The sequence below is a fragment of the Cucurbita pepo genome, unplaced genomic scaffold, assembly GCF_057944985.1.
Source record: "Cucurbita pepo subsp. pepo isolate OVF unplaced genomic scaffold, ASM5794498v1 scafford_3, whole genome shotgun sequence".
In the NCBI taxonomy this organism is placed as follows: Eukaryota; Viridiplantae; Streptophyta; class Magnoliopsida; order Cucurbitales; family Cucurbitaceae; genus Cucurbita; species Cucurbita pepo.
This window is the reverse complement of record NW_028257908.1, coordinates 604,191-625,489: the sequence shown is the minus strand read 5'-3', so window position 1 is coordinate 625,489 and position 21,299 is coordinate 604,191. Positions and strand designations below refer to the sequence as shown.

Here is a 21,299-nt window from a genome sequence, read left to right as displayed (position 1 = left end):
TATTCTGCATTAGAGATGAGCATGAGACGTTAGTGGCGACTCTAGATATGTGGAAATTTAGGGTCGTTACAGTTGGTATCAGAGCTCTAGGTTTTAGATTCTGTAGACTAGCCTACGATGTAGGCTTGGCACGCTCCACGGTCCCAACGTCAATGCCCCGTCACCGTCAGGTACGCCTTGCATAAGATAAGAAAAGAGAAACGTTTTAAAACTCGCATGCATTTTTTTTTTTTTATGTTGACATTACTGAAATGGTTGTGATATTTCACGTATTTATTTAAGAGTATGACGTCATGTGTTGCATGCTGAGTAATTTGTTAATAGCATGATATGATGCTTAGCATGTGTAATGTTTACTTCTTTGGCGTTACGATGTATTGTATAGTGTGCGTATTGTTATATATATATGCATAGTATTAAGGCCTTAGACTTAAGCAACCTTATATTGGTTTATAGAACCATGCCCGGAGGACGAGGAAGAGGAAGAGGAAGAGGAAGAGGAAGACGAGGAAGGGGGCGACCCCGTCGTAGAGAAGTAGGACGAGGTGTGGCAGTAGAGGGCCCACCTCAAGAAAGATCAGAGACTGGGCCGGTAACAGTTACGCCGCCCCCAGTTTTACCACCAGTTGAGCTACCTCCTCTTGCTCCACTACAAGCTGAGCCTCCACCACCAGTACAACCTCCACCACAAGTAGAACCTCCACCCCAGCCTACCCTACCACTCCAAGTCGCACCTGAAGCTGCACCCCCAGTGGGTGGAGTAGATGTTAATACTAGGTTAATGTGTGACTCCATCCAAGCCCTAATTCAAACCTTGGTAACCAATTAGCAAGCCAGTCTACAATAGGCCCAGGAACAAGCCCAAGCACAGGCCCAGGCACAGGCGTTGGCACTGGCACAGGTACAGGCACAGGTACAGGCACAGGCACAGGCACAGGCCACTGCTCAGGCCAATGCCCCAGTAAACCCTCCACCACCTGTTAGATGTTCAAACTGGATAAGGGATTTCAAGAGATACGACCCTCGACCATTCACTGGTTCCCTAGTAGACCCCATAGAAGCCCAAATGTGGATTGTAGCGGTGGAAACCACCTTTGAGACTATGGAGTGCCCAGAGAACCAAAAGGTCGCCTGTGCAACCTTCGTCCTACAAAAGGACGCAGAGATATGGTGGAGAGATAACAAAACCCTCCTTAACCCAGAAGGGGGACCAATGAACTGGGAACGATTTAAGGAGGCCTTCCTTAAAGAATATTATCCTAAGTCAGAGTGTTGAGTTATGGAGTCTGCTCCCTGTATTTATAGCTTGGTCAATGGCTATATCCGGTAAAGCTATATTTGGTAAAGCCATATATGGTAAAGCTATATCCGGTAAAGCTATATATGGTACATAGCTATATATAGTAGATGGTTAAATCTGGTAAAGCTATATTTAGTAGACTGAACCATAAATATATCCCGTCCAGTAAAGCTTTGAAATGTACTTTCTATTCTCTGTACTCTCTCTTGTTGTACATACCTGAAGTCATCAATAAAAAAAAAAAAAAAAAATCCTTTTAGCCAGAGTTCTCCTTGCAATTCTCTCTATCCTTTTCTTTGTGATCATCTAGATCGAGCGTGTGCGTTGTTGTGCGATCCTAACAACTGGTATCAGAGCAAGGCAAAATTCACCACGATCTGTGAAGATGGAAAGTTCAAAGATTGGAATTGAGAAGTTCGATGGATCCGATTTCGGTTTCTGGAAGATGCAGATTGAAGATTATCTGTACCAGAAAGATCTTCACGAACCTCTGTTGGGGGTGAAGCCGAATACCATGACCACGGAACAGTGGAAGCTCAAGGATCGACAAGCCTTAGGGATGATCCGGTTGACGCTATCCAGAAACGTGGCGTTTAACATCATCAAGGAGAAGACAATGTCAGATCTGATGAAGGCGCTGTCAAATATGTACGAAAAACCGTCGACTATGAACAAGGTGTATTTGATGCGTAGATTGTTCAATCCACAGATGTCTGAAGGTGGACGTGTTGCGGATCATATAAATGAATTCAATATGATCATAAGTCAACTGGGTTCGGTGGAAATTAATTTCGAAGATGAAATTAAAGCGTTGATTTTGATGTCATCCTTACCCGAGTCATGGGACACTGTTGTTGCCGCAATCAGCAGTTCCCGAGGATCTGATAAACTGAAGTTTAATGAAATTCGAGATGTAGTTCTCAGCGAAAGTATTCGCAAACGGGAAACTGGAGATTCATCAGGCAATGCTCTCAGTGTTGATCGAAGGGGAAGAAGCAAATCAAAGAGCTCAAACAAACATGGGCATTCAAAATCAAAGAACCGGGAAAAATCTCCAAACAAACCCAACGTAACGTGTTGGAGTTGTGGGGGAAAAGGACACTTTCGGACAGATTGTACAAAGCTAAATAAGAAGCAGAATCATAAATCTGAAGATGATGATGATTCTATATACACAACAGAAGATGCTGAGGACGTTTTAATCCTTAGTGTGGATAGCCCAGCTGAATCCTGGATTTTGGATTCAGGTGCATCGTTCCATTCGTCTTCAAGTAAGACATTGTTTCGAAATTTCAAATCAGGAAATTTCGGGAAGGTGTATCTTGCCGACAATAAAACCTTGGAGATTGAAGGAAAGGGAGATGTCTCCATACAAACTCCAGCAGGAAATCAATGGACATTATAAGATGTCAGATACATTCCTGGTCTCAAGAAGAACCTGATCTCTATTGGTCAGTTGGATAGCACAGGCTATGCAGCAGAGTTTGGAAAGAGTTCCTGGAAGATTGTGAAGGGCGCCATGGTTGTTGCGCGTGGCACAAAATCCGGAACCTTATACAGTACTGCAGAGTGTATAAACATGACTGCTGCTGCTGAGAGTGCTTCCAATTCAAGTCTATGGCACAATAGACTCGGACATATGAGCGTCAAAGGAATGAAGATGCTGACTGCGAAAGGAGCTTTAGAAGGCTTAAAATCTGTTGATATGGGTCTTTGTGAGAGTTGCGTTATGGGCAAACAGAAACGAGTTAGTATCACAAAGGCTGCCAGAGAACCGAAGAAAGTGCCATTGGAAATGGTCCATACAGACGTCTGGGGACCATCTCCAGTTTCATCACTTGGTGGATCAAGGTACTACGTCACCTTCATCGATGACTTCAGCAGGAAGGTATGGGTTTACTTTCTGAAACACAAGTCAGATGTGTTTACCACCTTCAAGAAGTGGAAAGCTGAAGTTGAAAATCAGACCGGCTTGAAGATCAAATGCCTGAGGTCTGACAATGGAGGAGAGTACAACAAATCAGAGTTTATAACATTTTGTGCAGCTGAAGGGAATTAGATTAATAAGAACAATTCCCGGTAAGGCAAGACAAAATGGTATTGCAGAAAGGATGAACAGAACCTTGAATGAGCGAGCAAGAAGCATGAGGATTCATTCTGGATTGTCAAAGACATTCTGGGCTGATGCTGTGAACACAGCAGCATATTTGATTAATAGAGGGCTGTCAGTACCCTTGAAGTTCAAATTGCCCGAAGAAGTATGGACAGGAAAAGAACTCAAGTACTCTCACTTGAGAACCTTTGGCTGTACTGCGTATGTTCATGTTGATCCAGAGAAGAGAGATAAGCTTGATGCTAAGGCTGTGAAATGCTACTTCATAGGCTATGGTTCTGACATGTTCGGGTATAGGTTTTGGGATGAGAAAAATATGAAGATCCTAAGACACTGTGATGTGACCTTTGATGAAAATGTCATGTACAAGGACAGAGAGAAGATAAACTCTGAGACTACGAAACAAGTGGGAGTTGAACTTGAGTGGCAAGAAAATTCACACAGTGATGGTACAACAGAAGCTCAAGAAACTCCTGATCTTATTGTTGAAGAACCAGACGTGGAGCAAGTTGCACCTGAGCAGGTGTTGAGAAGATCATCCAGAACTACCAGAGCACCAGATAGATATTCAACCTCATTACATTATCTGTTGCTGACTGACGAAGGAGAACCAGAGTCCTTTGATGAGGCCCTACAAGTGGAAGATTCAACTAAGTGGGAGCAAGCCATGGATGATGAGATGAGCTCACTTGAAAGGAATAATACGTGGGTGCTGACTGAGTTGCCTACAGGAAAGAGAGCTCTGTTGAACAAATGGGTGTTTAAAATCAAGGTTGAACCAGATGGCAGAAGGAGGTTTAAGGTTCGGTTAGTAGTTAAAGGATATTCACAAAGAAAAGGCATTGATTATGCTGAGATCTTTTCTCCAGTTGTGAAATTAATTACTATCCGAATTCTACTGAGTATTGTTGCATCGGAGAATTTGCACCTTGAGCAAATGGATGTAAAAACGGCATTTTTACATGGAGATCTAGATGAGGAGATCTCTATGCAACAACCCGAAGGATTTGCAGCTCCAGGCAAGGAGCACATGGTGTGTAAGCTCAATAAGAGCTTGTATGGACGGAAACAAGCACCGAGACAATGGTACAAGAAGTTTGACTCCTTTATGAGCAAGAGTGGTTTCCACAGAAGTGAAAAGGATCAATGTTGCTACCTCAAGAAATACACTGATTCTTATGTGTTTCTACTTCTGTATGTGGATGATATACTAATTGCTGGATCAAGTATGAGGAAGATAAACCACCTGAAGGCAAGCTTGTCTTCAGTATTTGAGATGAAAGATTTAGGTGCAGCGAAGCAGATCCTTGGGATGAGGATTTCTCGAGATAGATCTGCTGGCACATTAAATCTATCCCAAGAGCAGTACATTGAGAAGGTGTTGTCCAAATTCAAGATGAATAACGCTAAACCCAGGACTACCCCTTGGCAAATCATATTAAATTGTCAAAGGGGCAATCTCCTAAGACAGTTGAGGAACGTGAGCACATGGCATCCGTTCCGTACGCTTCTGCAGTTGGGAGTTTGATGTATGCTATCTGCACTAGACCTGATATAACACATGCAGTGGGAGTTGTTAGCAAGTACATGGCAAATCCAGGGAAGGAACATTGGGAAGCTGTGAAGTGGCTTCTGAGATATCTGAGAGGTACATCCAATACTACACTTTGTTATGGCAATGGCAAAGTAGTTCTGCAAGGTTTTGTGGATGCTGATCTGAGTGGAGATGTAGACTCCAGCAAGAGCACATCTGGGTATATCTACACTATAGATGGAACAGCAGTGAGTTGGATGTCCAAGCTTCAGAAATGCGTTGCTCTTTCATCTACTGAAGCTGAGTACGTGGCCATAGCTGAAGCTGGAAAGGAGATGATATGGATGACAGACTATCTAGAAGAATTAGGCCGGAAGCAGTGCAAGAAGATCCTTTATACAGATAGTCAGAGTGCCATACAGTTGGTGAAAAACCCAGTCTATCATTCAAGGACAAAATACATTAGAAGACGGTACCATTTCACTCGCAGGTTAGTGGAAGAAGGCGATATGTGTTTGGAGAAGATAGAGGGTGCAAAGAATCCAGCAGACATGTTGACAAAATGTGTTGATGTTGGAAAATTAAAGCTATGCAAAGCCCTAATTGGTATGGTGTAGAATCAGTCTCCAAGTGGGAGAATTGTTGAGTTATGGAGTCTGCTCCCTGTATTTATAGCTTGGTCAATGGCTATATCCGGTAAAGCTATATTTGGTAAAGCCATATATGGTAAAGCTATATCCGGTAAAGCTATATATGGTACATAGCTATATATAGTAGATGGTTAAATCTGGTAAAGCAATATTTAGTAGACTGAACCATAAATATATCCCGTCCAGTAAAGCTTTGAAATGTACTTTCTATTCTCTGTACTCTCTCTTGTTGTACATACCTGAAGTCATCAATAAAAAAAAAAAAAATCCTTTTAGCCAGAGTTCTCCTTGCAATTCTCTCTATCCTTTTCTTTGTGATCATCTAGATCGAGCGTGTGCGTTGTTGTGCGATCCTAACACAGAGCGACTTAAAAGGCAGCAGGAGTTCGCCCACCTGGTATAGGGAGGACTCACAGTGGAGAAGTACAACAGAGAGTTTAATAAACTCAAGAGATTTGCACCGTCCATGGTGGACACTGAGGAAAAGATGACAGAGAAATTTGTATTGGGTTTGGAACCAAGAATCCGCCGCATGTTGGAGGCGTTCAACCCAAAGACCTATGAGGAAGCCTTGAGAAACCAAAGGATGAGAAACGACGTGAAGAGCCAGTTATAATTGGGCAAAAGCGTCCTCATGAATCAGGAGGCTCTGACCGTCCACCACCAGCACGTAGGCACCGTTCCAATAACAGACCCGCTCCTAGATGGGATGAGCGACGCCCTCCCCGACATACTGACAGGAACCCCAGGAATCAAGATGGGGCCAGAGGGAGGAGAGAGGAAGGGTGCACTATCTGTGGAAGACTACACGGTGGGAGGTGCATGGCTGGCAGCCGAGCGTGTTATAGATGTGGTCAAGAGGGGCACATCGCCGTGAACTGCACGGCCGGAAATGCTGCAGCACAAGCAAACCCGCCCAGAGTAGTAGAGCAAACGGATCAACCAGCACCACCGCGAGCTCAAGCTAGGGCATACGCGTCAACCAGCAAGGACACTGGGAGGTCCGACGCCGTGGTGACAGGTACACTATCCATTTTAGGTCATTTCGCTTTTACCTTATTTGATTCTGGTTCCACGCATTCCTTTATTTCCATGCCTTTTGTTGTACATGCAGGGTTCGAATTAGAACCCTTATTGCATGAAATGTCTGTAAGAGCCCCTGCGGGGGTAGACTTAGTATCTAGGGATAGAGTAAAGGATGGCCAAGTAATCATAGGGAACTAAACTTTAAGCATTGACCTGATGGTGGTAAACATGACAGATTTCGACGTCATACTAGGCATGGATTGTTTAGCTGAAAATCGAGCTAGTATAGACTGTCGCAAAAAGGAAGTAAAATTTTCACCACCGATAGGACCTACCTTTAAATTTAAAGGCACAAATACCGGGATTACCCCCAAGGTAGTCTCGATGATGAAAGCAAAGAGGTTAGTCCAACAAGGTGGATGGGCTATATTAGCATGTGCTGTAGACGTGAGAGGAAAGGAAGAGACCCTAGTAAACGTGCCAATAGTAAACGAGTTCCCGGATGTATTTCTGGATGACTTACCTGGAATACCCCCTTCCCGAGCGGTCGACTTCGTCATCGAACTCGGGCCGGGAACTGGGCCTATTTCCAAAGCACCCTATCGCATGGCGCCAGCAAAGTTGAAGGAACTCAAGGCGCAACTGCAAGACTTATTAGATAAAGGATTCATTCGACCTAGCGTGTCCCCCTGGGGTGCGCCAGTGTTGTTTGTTAAGAAGAAAGATGGATCGATGCATCTGTGCATCGATTACGGAGAGCTAAACAAGAGGACCATAAAAAACAAATATCCTCTGCCTAGAATAGAAGACTTGTTTGATCAACTCAAAGAAGCAACAGTATTCTCTAAGATAGATCTTCGGTCCGGTTACCACCAAATTAGGATTAATGAAAAAGACGTACCAAAAACAGCGTTTAGGACAAGGTACGGTCACTACGAGTTTGTAGTGATGTCATTTGGACTCACCAATGCCCCAGCTGTATTTATGGAGTTAATGAACCGGGTATTCAAAGAATGCCTAGACATGTTTGTGATTGTGTTCATTGACGACATCCTCATATACTCGAGAACCGACCTAGAGCACGAGGAACACCTCCGAAAAGTCCTAACCACCCTAAGAGAGCACAAGTTGTACGCCAAGTTCTCCAAATGCGAATTTTGGTTACGACAAGTCTCTTTCCTAGGACACGTGGTGTCAAAGAACGGAATATCTATAGATCCCACCAAGGTCGAAGCGATCACAAAATGGGAACGCCCAACTACGGTAACGGAAGTAAGGAGTTTCCTAGGATTGGCGGGATATTATCGAAGGTTCGTATAGGACTTCGCTAAAATATCCTCGCCTTTAACAAAGTTAACAAAAAAAAGGGGTGCCATTTAGATGGGATGATGCTTGTGAGGCAAGCTTCCAGAACCTAAAAGAGAGATTGGTAACCGCCCCGGTACTCATAGTACCCGAGAGCTCAGAAGGATATGTGATCTATAGTGATGCCTCCATGAAAGGACTGGGATGTGTGTTAATGCAACACGGCAAGGTTGTCGCATACGCATCTCGTCAACTTAAAGAATATGAAAAGAACTACCCTACCCATGACCTAGAGTTGGCCGCTGTAGTGTTCGCGCGAAAATCTGGCGACATTACCTGTATGGCGAGAAAACTCAAATTTTTACCGACCACAAAAGTTTGAAATACTTCTTCACCCAGAAAGAGTTAAACATGAGGCAGAGAAGGTGGTTAGAATTGGTGAAGGATTATGACGTAGATATCCAGTACCACCCTGGGAAAGCAAATGTGGTTGCAGATGCCTTGAGTAGGAAGACGGTCCACTCGTCGGCCCTCATTACGAGGGAAGTAAGGGTACAAAGAGAGTTCGAGCGAGCCAACATAGCTGTAGCGACCGAGGGAGTCATAGCACAGCTGGCCCGACTCACGGTACGACCTACGCTTAGGCAGAGAATTATTGCCTCCCAACGAGAGGATCCTAACCTACAGAAAGTCCTAGGATAGCTAGACGAAAGTCCAGTAGATGGATTCTCGAAGTCATCAGATGAAGGACTATTGTATCAGGGACGCTTATGTGTTCCAGCAATAGAAGATTTAAGGAAGGAAATACTGATGGAAGCTCACAACTCACCATTTGCGATGCATCCAGGAGGTACTAAGATGTACCAAGATTTAAAACAACACTTTTGGTGGAAGAGCATGAAGAGGGATGTGGCCGGGTTTGTGAGCAAGTACTTAGTTTGTCAACAAGTGAAAGCTCCAAGACAAAAGACGGCGGGGTTGTTGCAGCCCCTAAGCATACCGGAGTGGAAGTGGGAAAACATAGCGATGGACTTCATAGTAGGTTTACCCAAAACGCCCAAGGGCTATACAGTGATCTGGGTAGTTATCGATAGGTTGACCAAGTCGGCACACTTTCTACCTGGGAAGGTTACATATACAGTTGACAATTGGGCACAACTGTACGTGAAAGAAGTAGTAAGACTACATGGAGTCCCAGTGTCTATAGTGTCGGATCGGGATCCACGCTTTACGTCAACGTTTTGGTGCGGACTTCAAAAAGCACTGGGTACCCGCCTCGACTTTAGTACCGCTTTTCACCCCCAAACAGATGGACAAACGGAGCATTTAAACCAAATTCTATAGGACATGCTACGCGCTTGCGTACTAGATTTTAAGGAAAGTTGGGATTCCAAACTACACCTAATGGAATTCTCGTATAACAACAGTTTCCAAGCAACTATTGGAATGGCACCGTTTGAGGCCCTGTACGGGAAACGGTGTAGGTCCCCACTGTGTTGGGACGAGGTAGGAGAGAAAGAATTAGTAGGACCCGAGTTGGTTCGACTCACCAATGAGGCTGTCCAGAAAATTCGAGCGAGGATGCGTACCACTCAAAGTAGACAGAAAAGCTACGCCGATGTAAGGCGTAAAAGCCTGGAGTTTGAGGTGGGGGACCCAGTATTCCTCAAGGTGGCACCTATGAAAGGTGTGTTAAGATTCGGACATAAGGGCAAGTTAAGTCCTAAATTCATTGGACCATTTGAGATCCTAGAGCGAGTTGGTCCGGTAGCGTATAAGTTAGCCTTACCTCCAGCCCTCTCAGGAGTACATGTTGTATTTCATGTGTCGATGCTGAGGAAGTACATTACGGATCCTATCCACGTAATAGACTACAAACCACTCCAACTCAATGAAGATCTGAGCTACGAGGAAAAACCAGTAAGAATCTTAGCTAGAGAGGTAAAAACCTTACGCAACAGGAGTATTGCGTTCGTTAAGGTACTGTGGCGGAATCACCACAGTGAGGAAGCCACGTGGGAGCGTGAGGACGAGATAAGAGAGAAATACCCCGAGTTGGTACAAGAGTTTGAGACTTTCGAGATAAGAGAAAAATACCCCGAGTTGGTACAAGAGTTTGAGACTTTCGAGGACGAAAGTTCTTTTTAGGGGTAGATAATGTAACGACCCGGGAAAGAAAGAGGAAAAATATATGTATATATATATATATATAAAATAAATAAATGAAAACGAGAAAACGAAAAAAAAAAAAAAAACAAAAAACCCAGTCGCCGGAAAACCCGCGAGTTTTCTGGCGACCGCCGAGTTTCGCGGAACCCACGCGAAACGACGGCCACAACACGCCCACCCTCAGCCCAGCATCTTCAGAACACCTGCAAAGGGAGAAAAGAGAGAAAATTTCGAGAGAGAGAGAGAGAGAGATTTCGGACAAACGTCGGAGAGTGTCCAGTTTCTCCGACGAGCCCTCAAACCACCCTTAAACCGACACCAAACGACCTGTTACTACCGTAAGAGAGATCCCTAACGAAAGCACAATAACTCAGGGTGCATTTTGTGTTATTTCGTAAGCGTCGTCGTCGGTAACCGAGGTCGAAAAGTTAGGTTTCTTAATCGATTCTTAGATCTATGGCTTTTAGGAGCTTTTAGGCCGCAAAACTCCCAAAAAGGAAAGAAGGACGACGAACAAAGAGGAAAAGGGAAGGAAGAGGACCAAAATCGGCAACGGAAACGCCGCGGGAAGGAGAGAGAAAGCTCACCAGAAAATCGGCCAAAGTTGGGTAAGGAAGACGAGATCCACGGATCCGGGTCAACCCGAACCCAGAACCTGGGAGAGCCAGCCCGTTCCTCCCTTGGCCTCTGCCTTCGGCCCAGCCCAACTACAGCGGCCCAAACCTCAAACCGGCCCAGAAGTTACGGTTCAGTTGAACCAACCCAGACTAGACCCACGGTCCAATTGAGCCGGCCTGCAAACCAAACACTTGTGGCCCAGCCCAGTAAGCCGAGGCCCAACGATTAGCCTTGGCCCAGTAGCCTTCCACAGCCCGCGACCCGAACCACGACCCGAACCGGACTGCGACCCGCGCTTCGACCCGACACTACCGCCCAACGTGGCTTTCTCTGCTGCTGCCACGTGTCACACAACGGCGCAAAAGTCCTCGGCTCGGCTCGGCGCAAACGGCTCGGGCTCCCTCCAGTGACGCTCCGGCGGCTCCTCCGGCGGCTCCAGCGGCTGTTCGGCTCGGCTCACCTGTTTTCAGCCCAGTTTCCACTGTTTCGACCCTCCCGGATCTGTTTTTGGCCCCGATTAAGGTATCCAAGGCCGTTTTAGAGCCGTATTTCACATTTATTAAATTATAGGTAAATTAATTGTGAAATACTAACGGAAAGTGGTGAACGGCGTGATAGGAAACAAACCCAGCGAAGTAGAAAGCAGCTCTCACGGAACGGGAGCTTACGTTTAGCTATTTAGGGAGTACTTCGGCCGAGGCCAACCAAGTAAGTGGCCTTACTATAGGATAGGCTAAATAAATTGTATGATGCTTGATGATATGTGCCAGTTTATACATATTTGGTTGAGTGACGCTTAATATGTTTGACGCACGTTGTGGCATTATGATGAGCATGATGATTGCATGATTTTTACCTTAATATGATGATGTTTTCCATATTGAGCATGCTAGATGATGATGAGTGCCATATTGCATCATGTCGTTAGATCGACGTAGGACACAACCCTAAGAGCATGAAAATGATATTAATATAAATATCCACGATATGCGTTACCTAGAGTAACAAAGAGATGAGACTAGAGGGTTGTGTCAGAAGAGACATTACAATGGATTTAGAGGGACCTCATGCATTTTGTATGTTCATAAGCATAGGGCTACTTCCCCTAGAGATGATGAGTGCGGACGCGCACCTTATGATGAGCGCGAATGCGCACAGGTGCGAAAGCACACAGATGAGGGTGTTCATGAGGCGCATGACACTATGGGGTTCCGCTGACCTCCGGACGTCGCTACAGATTAGCTTGACCAGAGGGTCCAAGGGGTGTGCGAGCGCCCTGGGGACTCACACTCGCATGTGTGAGTCTTGTGTAGGGAAGTACTACACATCCAATTTGTCCGAGACTGGAGGCCACCCCTAAGATGATTAGAGATAGGTCCCTATTCATGATTGCATGTGTTTGCATTAGCATGGCCCCTATAGTGGGGTCACTTACTGAGTATTTCTTCGAAATACTCAGGCCGTGTGCCATATTGTTTTTCAGGTAAAGGCAAGGCTCCCATGTACGGTTGACGGTGGCATCGTGATCAGAGACTGTGGCGCGTGCATAGGATAGTTGCATATTTAAAATTCCTAGTCTTGGTTAGGATAGGGCGTTTGCATTTCATTCATTTATATTAATTAATTTGTAATCGTTTTATTTTGTCTTTTGAACTCCAGCACGATGTTTGAAACACGTAAGTCCGGCAGTGTTTTCCAATGTTTTAATGTATTCTGAAGTTTTAAATTTTTCCGCTAATAAAGGTGAGCATGCTTAGATTTTTATTCTGCATTAGAGATGAGCATGAGACGTTAGTGGCGACTCTAGATATGTGGAAATTTAGGGTCGTTACACTCGACATGATCAATCTTGCTTGTGGAGTGATTCGAATCTCAAACAAGTGTTCTTGCGTTGAGATATTTGATCAACAAGAATCATTCAAGCTAGACATGATCGATCTTGCTTGTGGAGTGATTCGAATCTCAAACAATGTTCTTGCCTTGAGATATTCGATCAACAAGGTAATTCGAATCTTATTCCCCTTGTATTGATTCCTTATCTTATCACCATTTCACACTTTTTATCGATAAAGAAGTTAAAATTCTTGCATCCTAGGTTGGACCTATGACTACTTTATTTTTATAAAGCTAACAATTTTGGGAGTGGTGATTTGAATTTTAATCTTTAATTGAAAATAAATGAGTTAAATTTGTTCCTCATAATTTAATGGTGCATAATTTATGGGAGGGGAAGAGATGCTCTGGGTGAACGGTAAAGCAACCTCATCTTTGGAACTAATCTCACCGATGTGGTTATCACCGGTGATTATTTTTCTCTTACCTTTTAACATTCTAATTTTTTTTAAATGGTTTCCAAAATTGTATTCTTATAGGGTTATGTGTTATCCGAATTTAATAAAGAAAATTAAGGTAAATGAAAACATAAGAAAATTATTTATAGAAAATAAAGTTGGATTGATGACATGGTTTAGGTAACAACGGTACAATCGATCGTCAGGGATCTTCTTGGTGGGAAAAGTTTAAGAAAGGGGAGCTCAAGGTAACACGACCATATGTGATCGAGATCATGTACTTTGATCAAATCCAGATCTCAAATCTCACTTTGATCAACTCACCTTCTTGGTTCGTCCATCCCATCTATAGCAAGTTTGACTATTTCACTTCAATTCCAATATACTTGTATTTTATGATTATACTTAAAAAAAAAAAAAAAAATAGTTAAAACTTGTAATAGTATATCATTCAAATTACTCCCCACTCAAAAGAATTTTGAATTATATACATCCATTATTATGATTTAATTTAGTTTCGTTTGGTTGGGTCAAATGTGATTATCCAAGGGCTTACCATCTTGGCTCCCGTTACCGTACCCAACATCGACGGAATCAATCCAGGTTCCCTTCTTCTATACCTTTAAAACTTTAGGGTTCTTTTCTTCGTCAATCTCTCTCCCTAATTCTCTATTCAATTCATCCAATTCTTGTTCCAACCCTCGAATCGAATACTGCTACATTGTCTCTGGTGACGATTGCATCACCATCAAGAGTGGATGGGACCAATATGGTATCAAGTTCGGAATGCGGACTGAGACCTTGTCATTTGTCGCCTCACTTGCATCTCACCAGATTCTGCAGGTCTCGCCCTTGGCAGCGATATGTCGGCGGAATTCGAAACGTCAGGATCGAAAACATCACTGCAATCAACACACAGTCTACTATCAAAAACTACTTTGTATTTTAACTATGTTCGAGACGTCTAACTGAAACATCTGACCTTCCATAGCAAAATCATTTTCATGCATATACTAGCATTTAGTAGCTTACTAAACTATAGCTTCCCATTTACAGTACCAACTTTGCTAAACCTAAAAATCATCCATACTTCAATTTACATTCACATTCCATGCAAGGTAAATCATAACATATTCTACATTATAATAAACATAGAATTAAGGCAACAATAATTCAGTTAACTATAATACAGTAAATGGTGTCAAAATTCAATTATGAGTCATATTTTATAATGACTATGCAGTAACAACATACCCAATCAATGATGTTTCTTTTTTTTATCTTACGCATGACATACCTGACGATAATGGGACATCAGCGGTGGGACCATAGAACATTCACAAACTAGACATGTCTTGGTCATTCTTAGGTTCCAAAGAGGTCTACTAGGTTCCTAAAGAGGAAATGTGACTTAACACAAACTTTCAACTTACGAATCTCTATTCTAACTCCTCAAATCTTTCATAGTCTGGAAGCACTAGGGTTTAGACACTTGATCATCGCTCATGATCCTAGGGTTTTCAGTCAACTAGATGCGTCTTGATCTAGGTCATCATCTAACTAGCTTGACTCTAGCGCCCTAGTCTTAACTATGTGCAGATAAACACACTTTACAAGGAGAACACACAATCGATCACATGAAGCTAAGCATAATATATCATGAATTCATTCAAGCTCAACGAGGAGATAACGTCCATTTGTGGCTTGAAGCACAAACTACAGTATCCCAATCTATTTTCTAGCATAGTGAGAAGTATTTAAATCATCACGCAGCGTAAATCCTCATCCTAGGGGCATTTTAGTAATTTTTCTTGATATAAATAGCATTCTCATCCAAATTACCCTTCTAGTATCCTAAACATTCATATTCTATGTAACGACCAAAAATTTTCTACTTAATTTAAGGTCGCTACTGTATACGTACCATAAACATTGAATCAGGAAGACTTCATTTAAATTTCATAAAACATAACCTTTATCTTAAAACACAATCATGGACTTACGTGTTTCGAAAACATCCTTAAAATGACACAACAAAAGACTAAATAAAATGAATAAGAGTTTAAGTTAAAAACATCCTATTCTAGCTATGTCTAAGAAAATAAATACCACTATCCTATGCATGTGTCATGGTCTCGAATTGCGATGCCGTCGTCAGCCGTACAGGAAGGCGTTGCCTTAACCTGAAAAATGTAGTAGCACATGGCTTGAGTATTTAAAAAAATACTCAGTAAGTGACCCCACTATTGGGGTTAAATGCAACAATCACATGCAATGAGACGATGGGACCTATCTTTCATTCCGTTTTTCTTACGGTGCTGTCCTAACGGGTAATTTTGGACGTGTACCATATACTCTACACACAGCCCATACGTGCGAGTATGGGCTCACCAGCTAGTTAGCACACCGCTGGACCACTTTTCTTATCCGGTGGGCATACTCTGGGAGCCCCTTAGGCCGGACACCCGCTAGAACTAGTAACCGTCATGGCAGCGCTATGCAAAGCATAACGACTGTTGTCCTGCCATTAGATGTACACGTCTATACCCTCGTGATGGGATAGGGGTATCCTCCCAAATGCATGAGCACACATAATGCATAAGGTCCCAAAACTTTTCCATTTTCATTATCCTTTAATACAACACCGCTAGCATTATGTACATATCACATCATTTTTCATATCGTTTCAGATATCGTTCATCATTCATATCATATCGTTTCTCATTCTTCAGTTCTCAAACCATCTCAAATCATACATAATTCTAACGGGGTTATATTTCATACCATTTATCGTGATTTCATGTCATTCATATCATGCTGTATACACACAATTTAAGAGACCTAACATAACGTTCTATGCTTTTAACATAACATTTCATCATATACACATCATACCATGACATATTGCATCACAATGTATCATATTATAACCAAGTCATAACGTAAACACTTCGTAGTCTTATCGTTCTCTAACTTATCATAGACTTAACGTTCTTATACCTATCATAGACATATTATTACGTGAACGTACCTTAGTCATATCATCACAAGAACGTATCCTAACGCTATCGTTCTATCAATCATAACGCTATCGTTCTATCAATCTATCACAAACCTACCCCTTTCTACCCGTAACCTAACCGTATTCTTCCATCAATATCTCTTATCCATATCACTATGGTATTTAACCTAACCTCAACGTTTCATGAACGTATTTTACTCCTATCGCTACATTTCGTTTTGTGCATCCTTCTCGTATCCTATCTCAAACATATCCTTGAACACATCGTACTGTAATTATTATCATACAATTCACATATTATAACATATACATAACATATAAGAAGCATATCGATCCACAGACAATTCACACATATCAATATATATGACACGTGTAGAACCACGGGGCACGTGTCAACATCAAATATAACCATGCCGATAGTAAGGTCACTTACCTGGCTAGCTTAAGTCATTGTCACGAATATATCCTTAATGAAAGTTCGATTTCGTCCTTTGAAATTCGAGTCAACCTATATGAGCCTATGATATTAGTTTCAGGTTTGAACTCTACAACATTATTTCTCTAATTTACATTGGTCCATTGTTAAAAGTCTTGAAATGTTATATATTTATGATTATATTTTTATTAAAAATCTTATATTTCATGGTTACTATTGTATAAGAAAGTAGATATAGATATTTCAAGTTATTCTCGCCTTTACTCCTCCCTGTATTTACCTTCTGTATTTACCTTTTTCTCTATATTTAGTTTGTGGTTTTTAATTCCCTAATTTCTTTTTTTGTGGTTTTTAATTCCCCAATCTTCTTCTATTTTTTTTTATCTGTTTCATTTTAATTCTGTTATCATGTATTCCAAATTTCTAGTGGATCCTGTTTCCAAATCTTTCCTTTTATCTCAATGTTTCCTATCCAGAAGTTTTGTTGGTATTTCTATTTTTAATCTATTCATTTGGAAATTTAATCTAATAACTAATGTGACCTGATTTACTAGAATCGTGTAAATTATTGACATTTAGTTTTTAACTCAAACCTTGACCATGGTAATAATTGAAGGAAAATCTAACTATAATTGGTTGTGATTTCGAAAAAAGATGGATAAAAGAAAATGAAGATTTAATATATACCTTATTGAATCAGATATATCTTCACATAAATTTACTGTGAATCTCATGTGTAAAAGCCATTATTTTTTTTGTTTTTTTTCTCTTTTTTCTTTTCAGTAATACTTTCTAACCTAAGAATGGGTTGAGTAGAGATAATTGTGGGAAGGGAGAGAGGTTAATGGAGTAGGGGAAAAGTTGTTTTTTTTGTTTATTTATTTATTTTTTATTATTATTATTTTTTAACTATTTTTTGTAATTATTTTTATATTTTTATTTCATTATTTATTATTATTAGGCTATTACCTTCTAACTATCTAAGGCTTGATATCTCGTATTCTAGCATATCCTCTAATCCCTACAAATATTTCTCCTAACAAGATTATTTATGTTTCAATTTCATTAATGATTTCGAGATGGAAAATGCATGCAAAATTGGTCTAAAATAAAAAGCTCACCATTTCTTGAGGATCGTTGGAACTCCACCTTCCAGTTCTATTCAACTCCGGACCACTCCACGAAAGTTTTGCAAAATTCTTTCCAGAAGAACATACTCAAATTTCAGGATCTAATTCTACATCAATCTTTTGGATCTAGAGAAAAACCTCAACTAAAAACTCCAAAACTTTACCTCTCAATCTTTCTTTTCTTTCTTTTTTTTTTTTTTACGGATTTGTACCGTACAATTTTCCAAACCTAACTTCTACAACATTCTTAGTAGGTTTCATGGAGCATCCACGAGAGTTTCTACGTGATACCTGGGAGGCTAAAATGACCAAAATGTCCCTCGAACGTTGACTTTGTTTATTTATTTTGAGTTTTTACTATTATCTTTTATATTTTTCTAAGCGTTTTTCTTTTTAAATAATTTTGTAATTCCACAGGTAAGACTTTCAATAAAATCCTGTAATTTTAAACTTTAAAGGAAAAATCGGGTATCTAATTATTGTGAGACTCTCAGGTGTTACACACTCACTTAAATTTTTAAAAAACAATTAAACTAAAATAGTTCTATCAATTTTTAATTAAATAGTTAATTTTTTATCATAATTTTTTATTAAAATGGCATGGAAAGAAAATAATCAATATATCAACTTATTTAATTATCTCCAAATGAGATTCTAGAATATGGAAACTTTTTAATTCATAATTTTGATATTGTCATATTAACATTATTCCTTTGTTTTTAAACTCTTTATTCGAATCACTCCAAAAGAGAGCTCGACCAAAACTGCTTGGAAAACTCTAGCATCCGAATCTCAATACAAGAAATGCAAAGAGACAACCTTATGCCTTAAAAACAGAACATGCAACTTTCATTTTAATATAAAAAATCTTCCTACCAAAGCAAAAATATGCAATTATTTATAGCCTTGAAAAGGTTGTAACTCTCGTGCTCATAAATACGATAACAACTATAAATACGATAATGACCAGTAAGTAACTGTAACTTAAAACCTTAAAAATAATAATCTAAAATTGAAAAGTACAATGAAACCTCCTAAATCCAAACATTTATGGTACTTGTCGTCCACAATGAAGTTTTTGTAGCATGATTATCACACCTTGTTTCGTATCACTAAATGTGTAATTTTTTTTAGTACAACAATTATATGGTGTAGGATTTGAACCTTCTATCTCAAAAAAGAGTGTACAACAGTTAATTTCTTTTTGCAGGTCGAGACCTACACGCTACCAATCAGCATCACCATTCAAGAAATTAACAAGCTTTAGAGATGTGCCAGAGTGCTAATATTTTGGTGTTGTAGTGTAATTTCGATAAATAGTGTGTTGAGAAAGGCATCAATGATTTTCAAGCAATGAACGGGGCCTAAATATTTCTTTTGAATTCGTGAGCTTGCAAAATGTGAGCAAGTCTCTTGGGAAAATTAGGTGCCATACTAAAAAGTTGCCCAATATTATATGAATGAGTACATGGCTGACTAGAACTCTTTGAGAGTTTTGATGCAAATTGGAGCTATGAAATCATGCTAGATGAGGTTCTAAGCAAACTTAAGCAAGTAGTCAGGTTGAGTTCTCTTTAAGCGTTACAGGTGGGTATCTTATGGGTTTCTTAGAATTTAAAATATAAATGTAACGCCCCACAATATTGTCCTCTTTGGGCTTTTCATTTCGGGCTTCCCTCAAGGCTTTAAAACTCGTATGCTAGTATCACATGGTTCACATGGTTTGCTTAGAATTTAAAATATAAATGTAAAGCAGATAGATATTGTCCTCTTGGGGCTTTTCCTTTCGGGCTTCCCCTCAAGGCTTTGTAACGCCCCAGATTCACCACTAGTAGATATTTTTCTCTTTGGGCTTTCCCTTTCGAGCTTTCTCTCAAGGCTTTAAAATGCGTTTGTTAGGGGGAGGTTTCCACACCCTTATAAATGGTGTTTTGTTCTCCTCCCCAACCAATGTGGGACATCACAATAAATGTTATGATAGAACGGAGTATGTTTGAAGACATAGATCATGGGACTAACTTGAGATGATTCTTTGACCATGTTAAGTGTAAATATACCCCAAACATGTTTGATATGCCATATAGGAGCCATTTCATTCTTTGACCATGTTAAGTTTAAATATACCCCAAACATGTTTGATATGCCATATAGGAGCCATTTCACTACTTCAAAGCATGCAATCACATTGTTTACTTCATGCTTCATGCTATAGTGAGAATAGGGCTTATATGTAAGGTTATAACTTATGTATCCTTGTTTCATTTACGTCTAGCATTGTTTTACGGTTGAGATTTATGTCCTGAAGTCGTAGTTAGTTATTTAATTTTTAATAATAATTTTGATTATTTTATTTATAATTTGATATTACTCATTGTATGAAAAATTCAAAAACGTGTAGTCTTAAACAATATATGATTGACTTACCGACGGATCTTAATAAATTAAAGAATATTTGTATATATGTATATGGATGTATAGTTGTAGATATATATAATGCATACTTATACATTTTTATAATTTTTATCCTCTTTTTGTTTTTAAATATGAAAATTTTTACCATATGTTCCCTCCATATTTTTAAATTAAAAAAAATATTTGCTATAGGTAATTTCTATATTAAACAATAGACTTATCGTATGAAATATTAAGTGATTTTTATAAGTATTTTGTTGTAATATGATTTCATCTTTTATTTTTCATCTTTTAAACCGATACACTTTCTTATTTTTTTTATTTTTTTGGAAAAATAAAACAAATTCACCCTAATTGAACCATAAAATATTCAAGTTAAATTGATTATAAAAATAAAAAATGTTATTATAAAAACGTTTAATAATTTATTTTTAAATATAAAATTGATTGATTTGGTTTGATCCCGTTCCTAGAGTGAAACTATTTTAACATCCTAATACTTCTTAAACAATTTTAATAAAAACAAACAAATAACCAAAACAAAATGCCAAATTTAAAACCCTTTCACTTTTATATTTCTTTAGACATTGTATTGTCTTTTATTTACAAAGTTGTATTGTCCTTAATTTGACATTTATTCACGTAAATTCAACAATTTCCTTTCCAACTAAATTTTGACCCTCTAAATAATAATAATAATAATAATAATTTCCTTTTCTATTTTTAATTCTTAAATTATCCTATAAAATCTTTTCTCTCTTGATCTAAAAACCATAAACTCTAAAAGAAAATCCATCCGGATCTTCCTCGAAAATCTAAGAAAATCAATGTAATTTTTAAGGTAAAGGCAAGACGCCAATATACGGTTTACCAAAAGTTAGGTCCTCTTCACATGTTGTATGTGTTTGCATTTCTAACCGCAACAGTGGGGTGACTTAATGAGTATTTCATAAAATACTCGAGCCATGTGCTACCTACATTTTTAAGGTAAAGGCAAGACGCCAATATACGGTTAACCGCTCATCGGAAGACACCATAGAAGTTGGACAGGGAATATTTTTAGGAGTTTATGTCTATTTCGCTATTTTAAGTTATTGAATATTGTTTTATTTAGATTTATTTTGAATTCAGTTACCCAAGGTTTTATTTTGGGAGATAGGTTTGTTTTTGGATTTGTGAATCTATATGAAAGACTTTGTTGTGTTTTTCGAAGGTTATTTATGATAAGCTTCCGCGTAATGAATTATGTATGCATGGGTGACATCAGCCTTGAAAATAGGTCCAAGAGTAACA

General features: G+C 39.7%; 1 long non-coding RNA gene across 1 annotated transcript; it reads left to right on the top strand.

Moving 5' to 3' along the window:
- Positions 1 to 11,338: 11,338 nt before the first annotated feature.
- Positions 11,339 to 12,477, top strand: LOC147786280 (uncharacterized). Its single transcript, XR_015414757.1, has 2 exons — positions 11,339 to 11,423; positions 12,199 to 12,477. It is a non-coding gene; the product is annotated as an uncharacterized LOC147786280 (long non-coding RNA).
- The last annotated feature ends 8,822 nt before the right edge of the window (positions 12,478 to 21,299 follow it).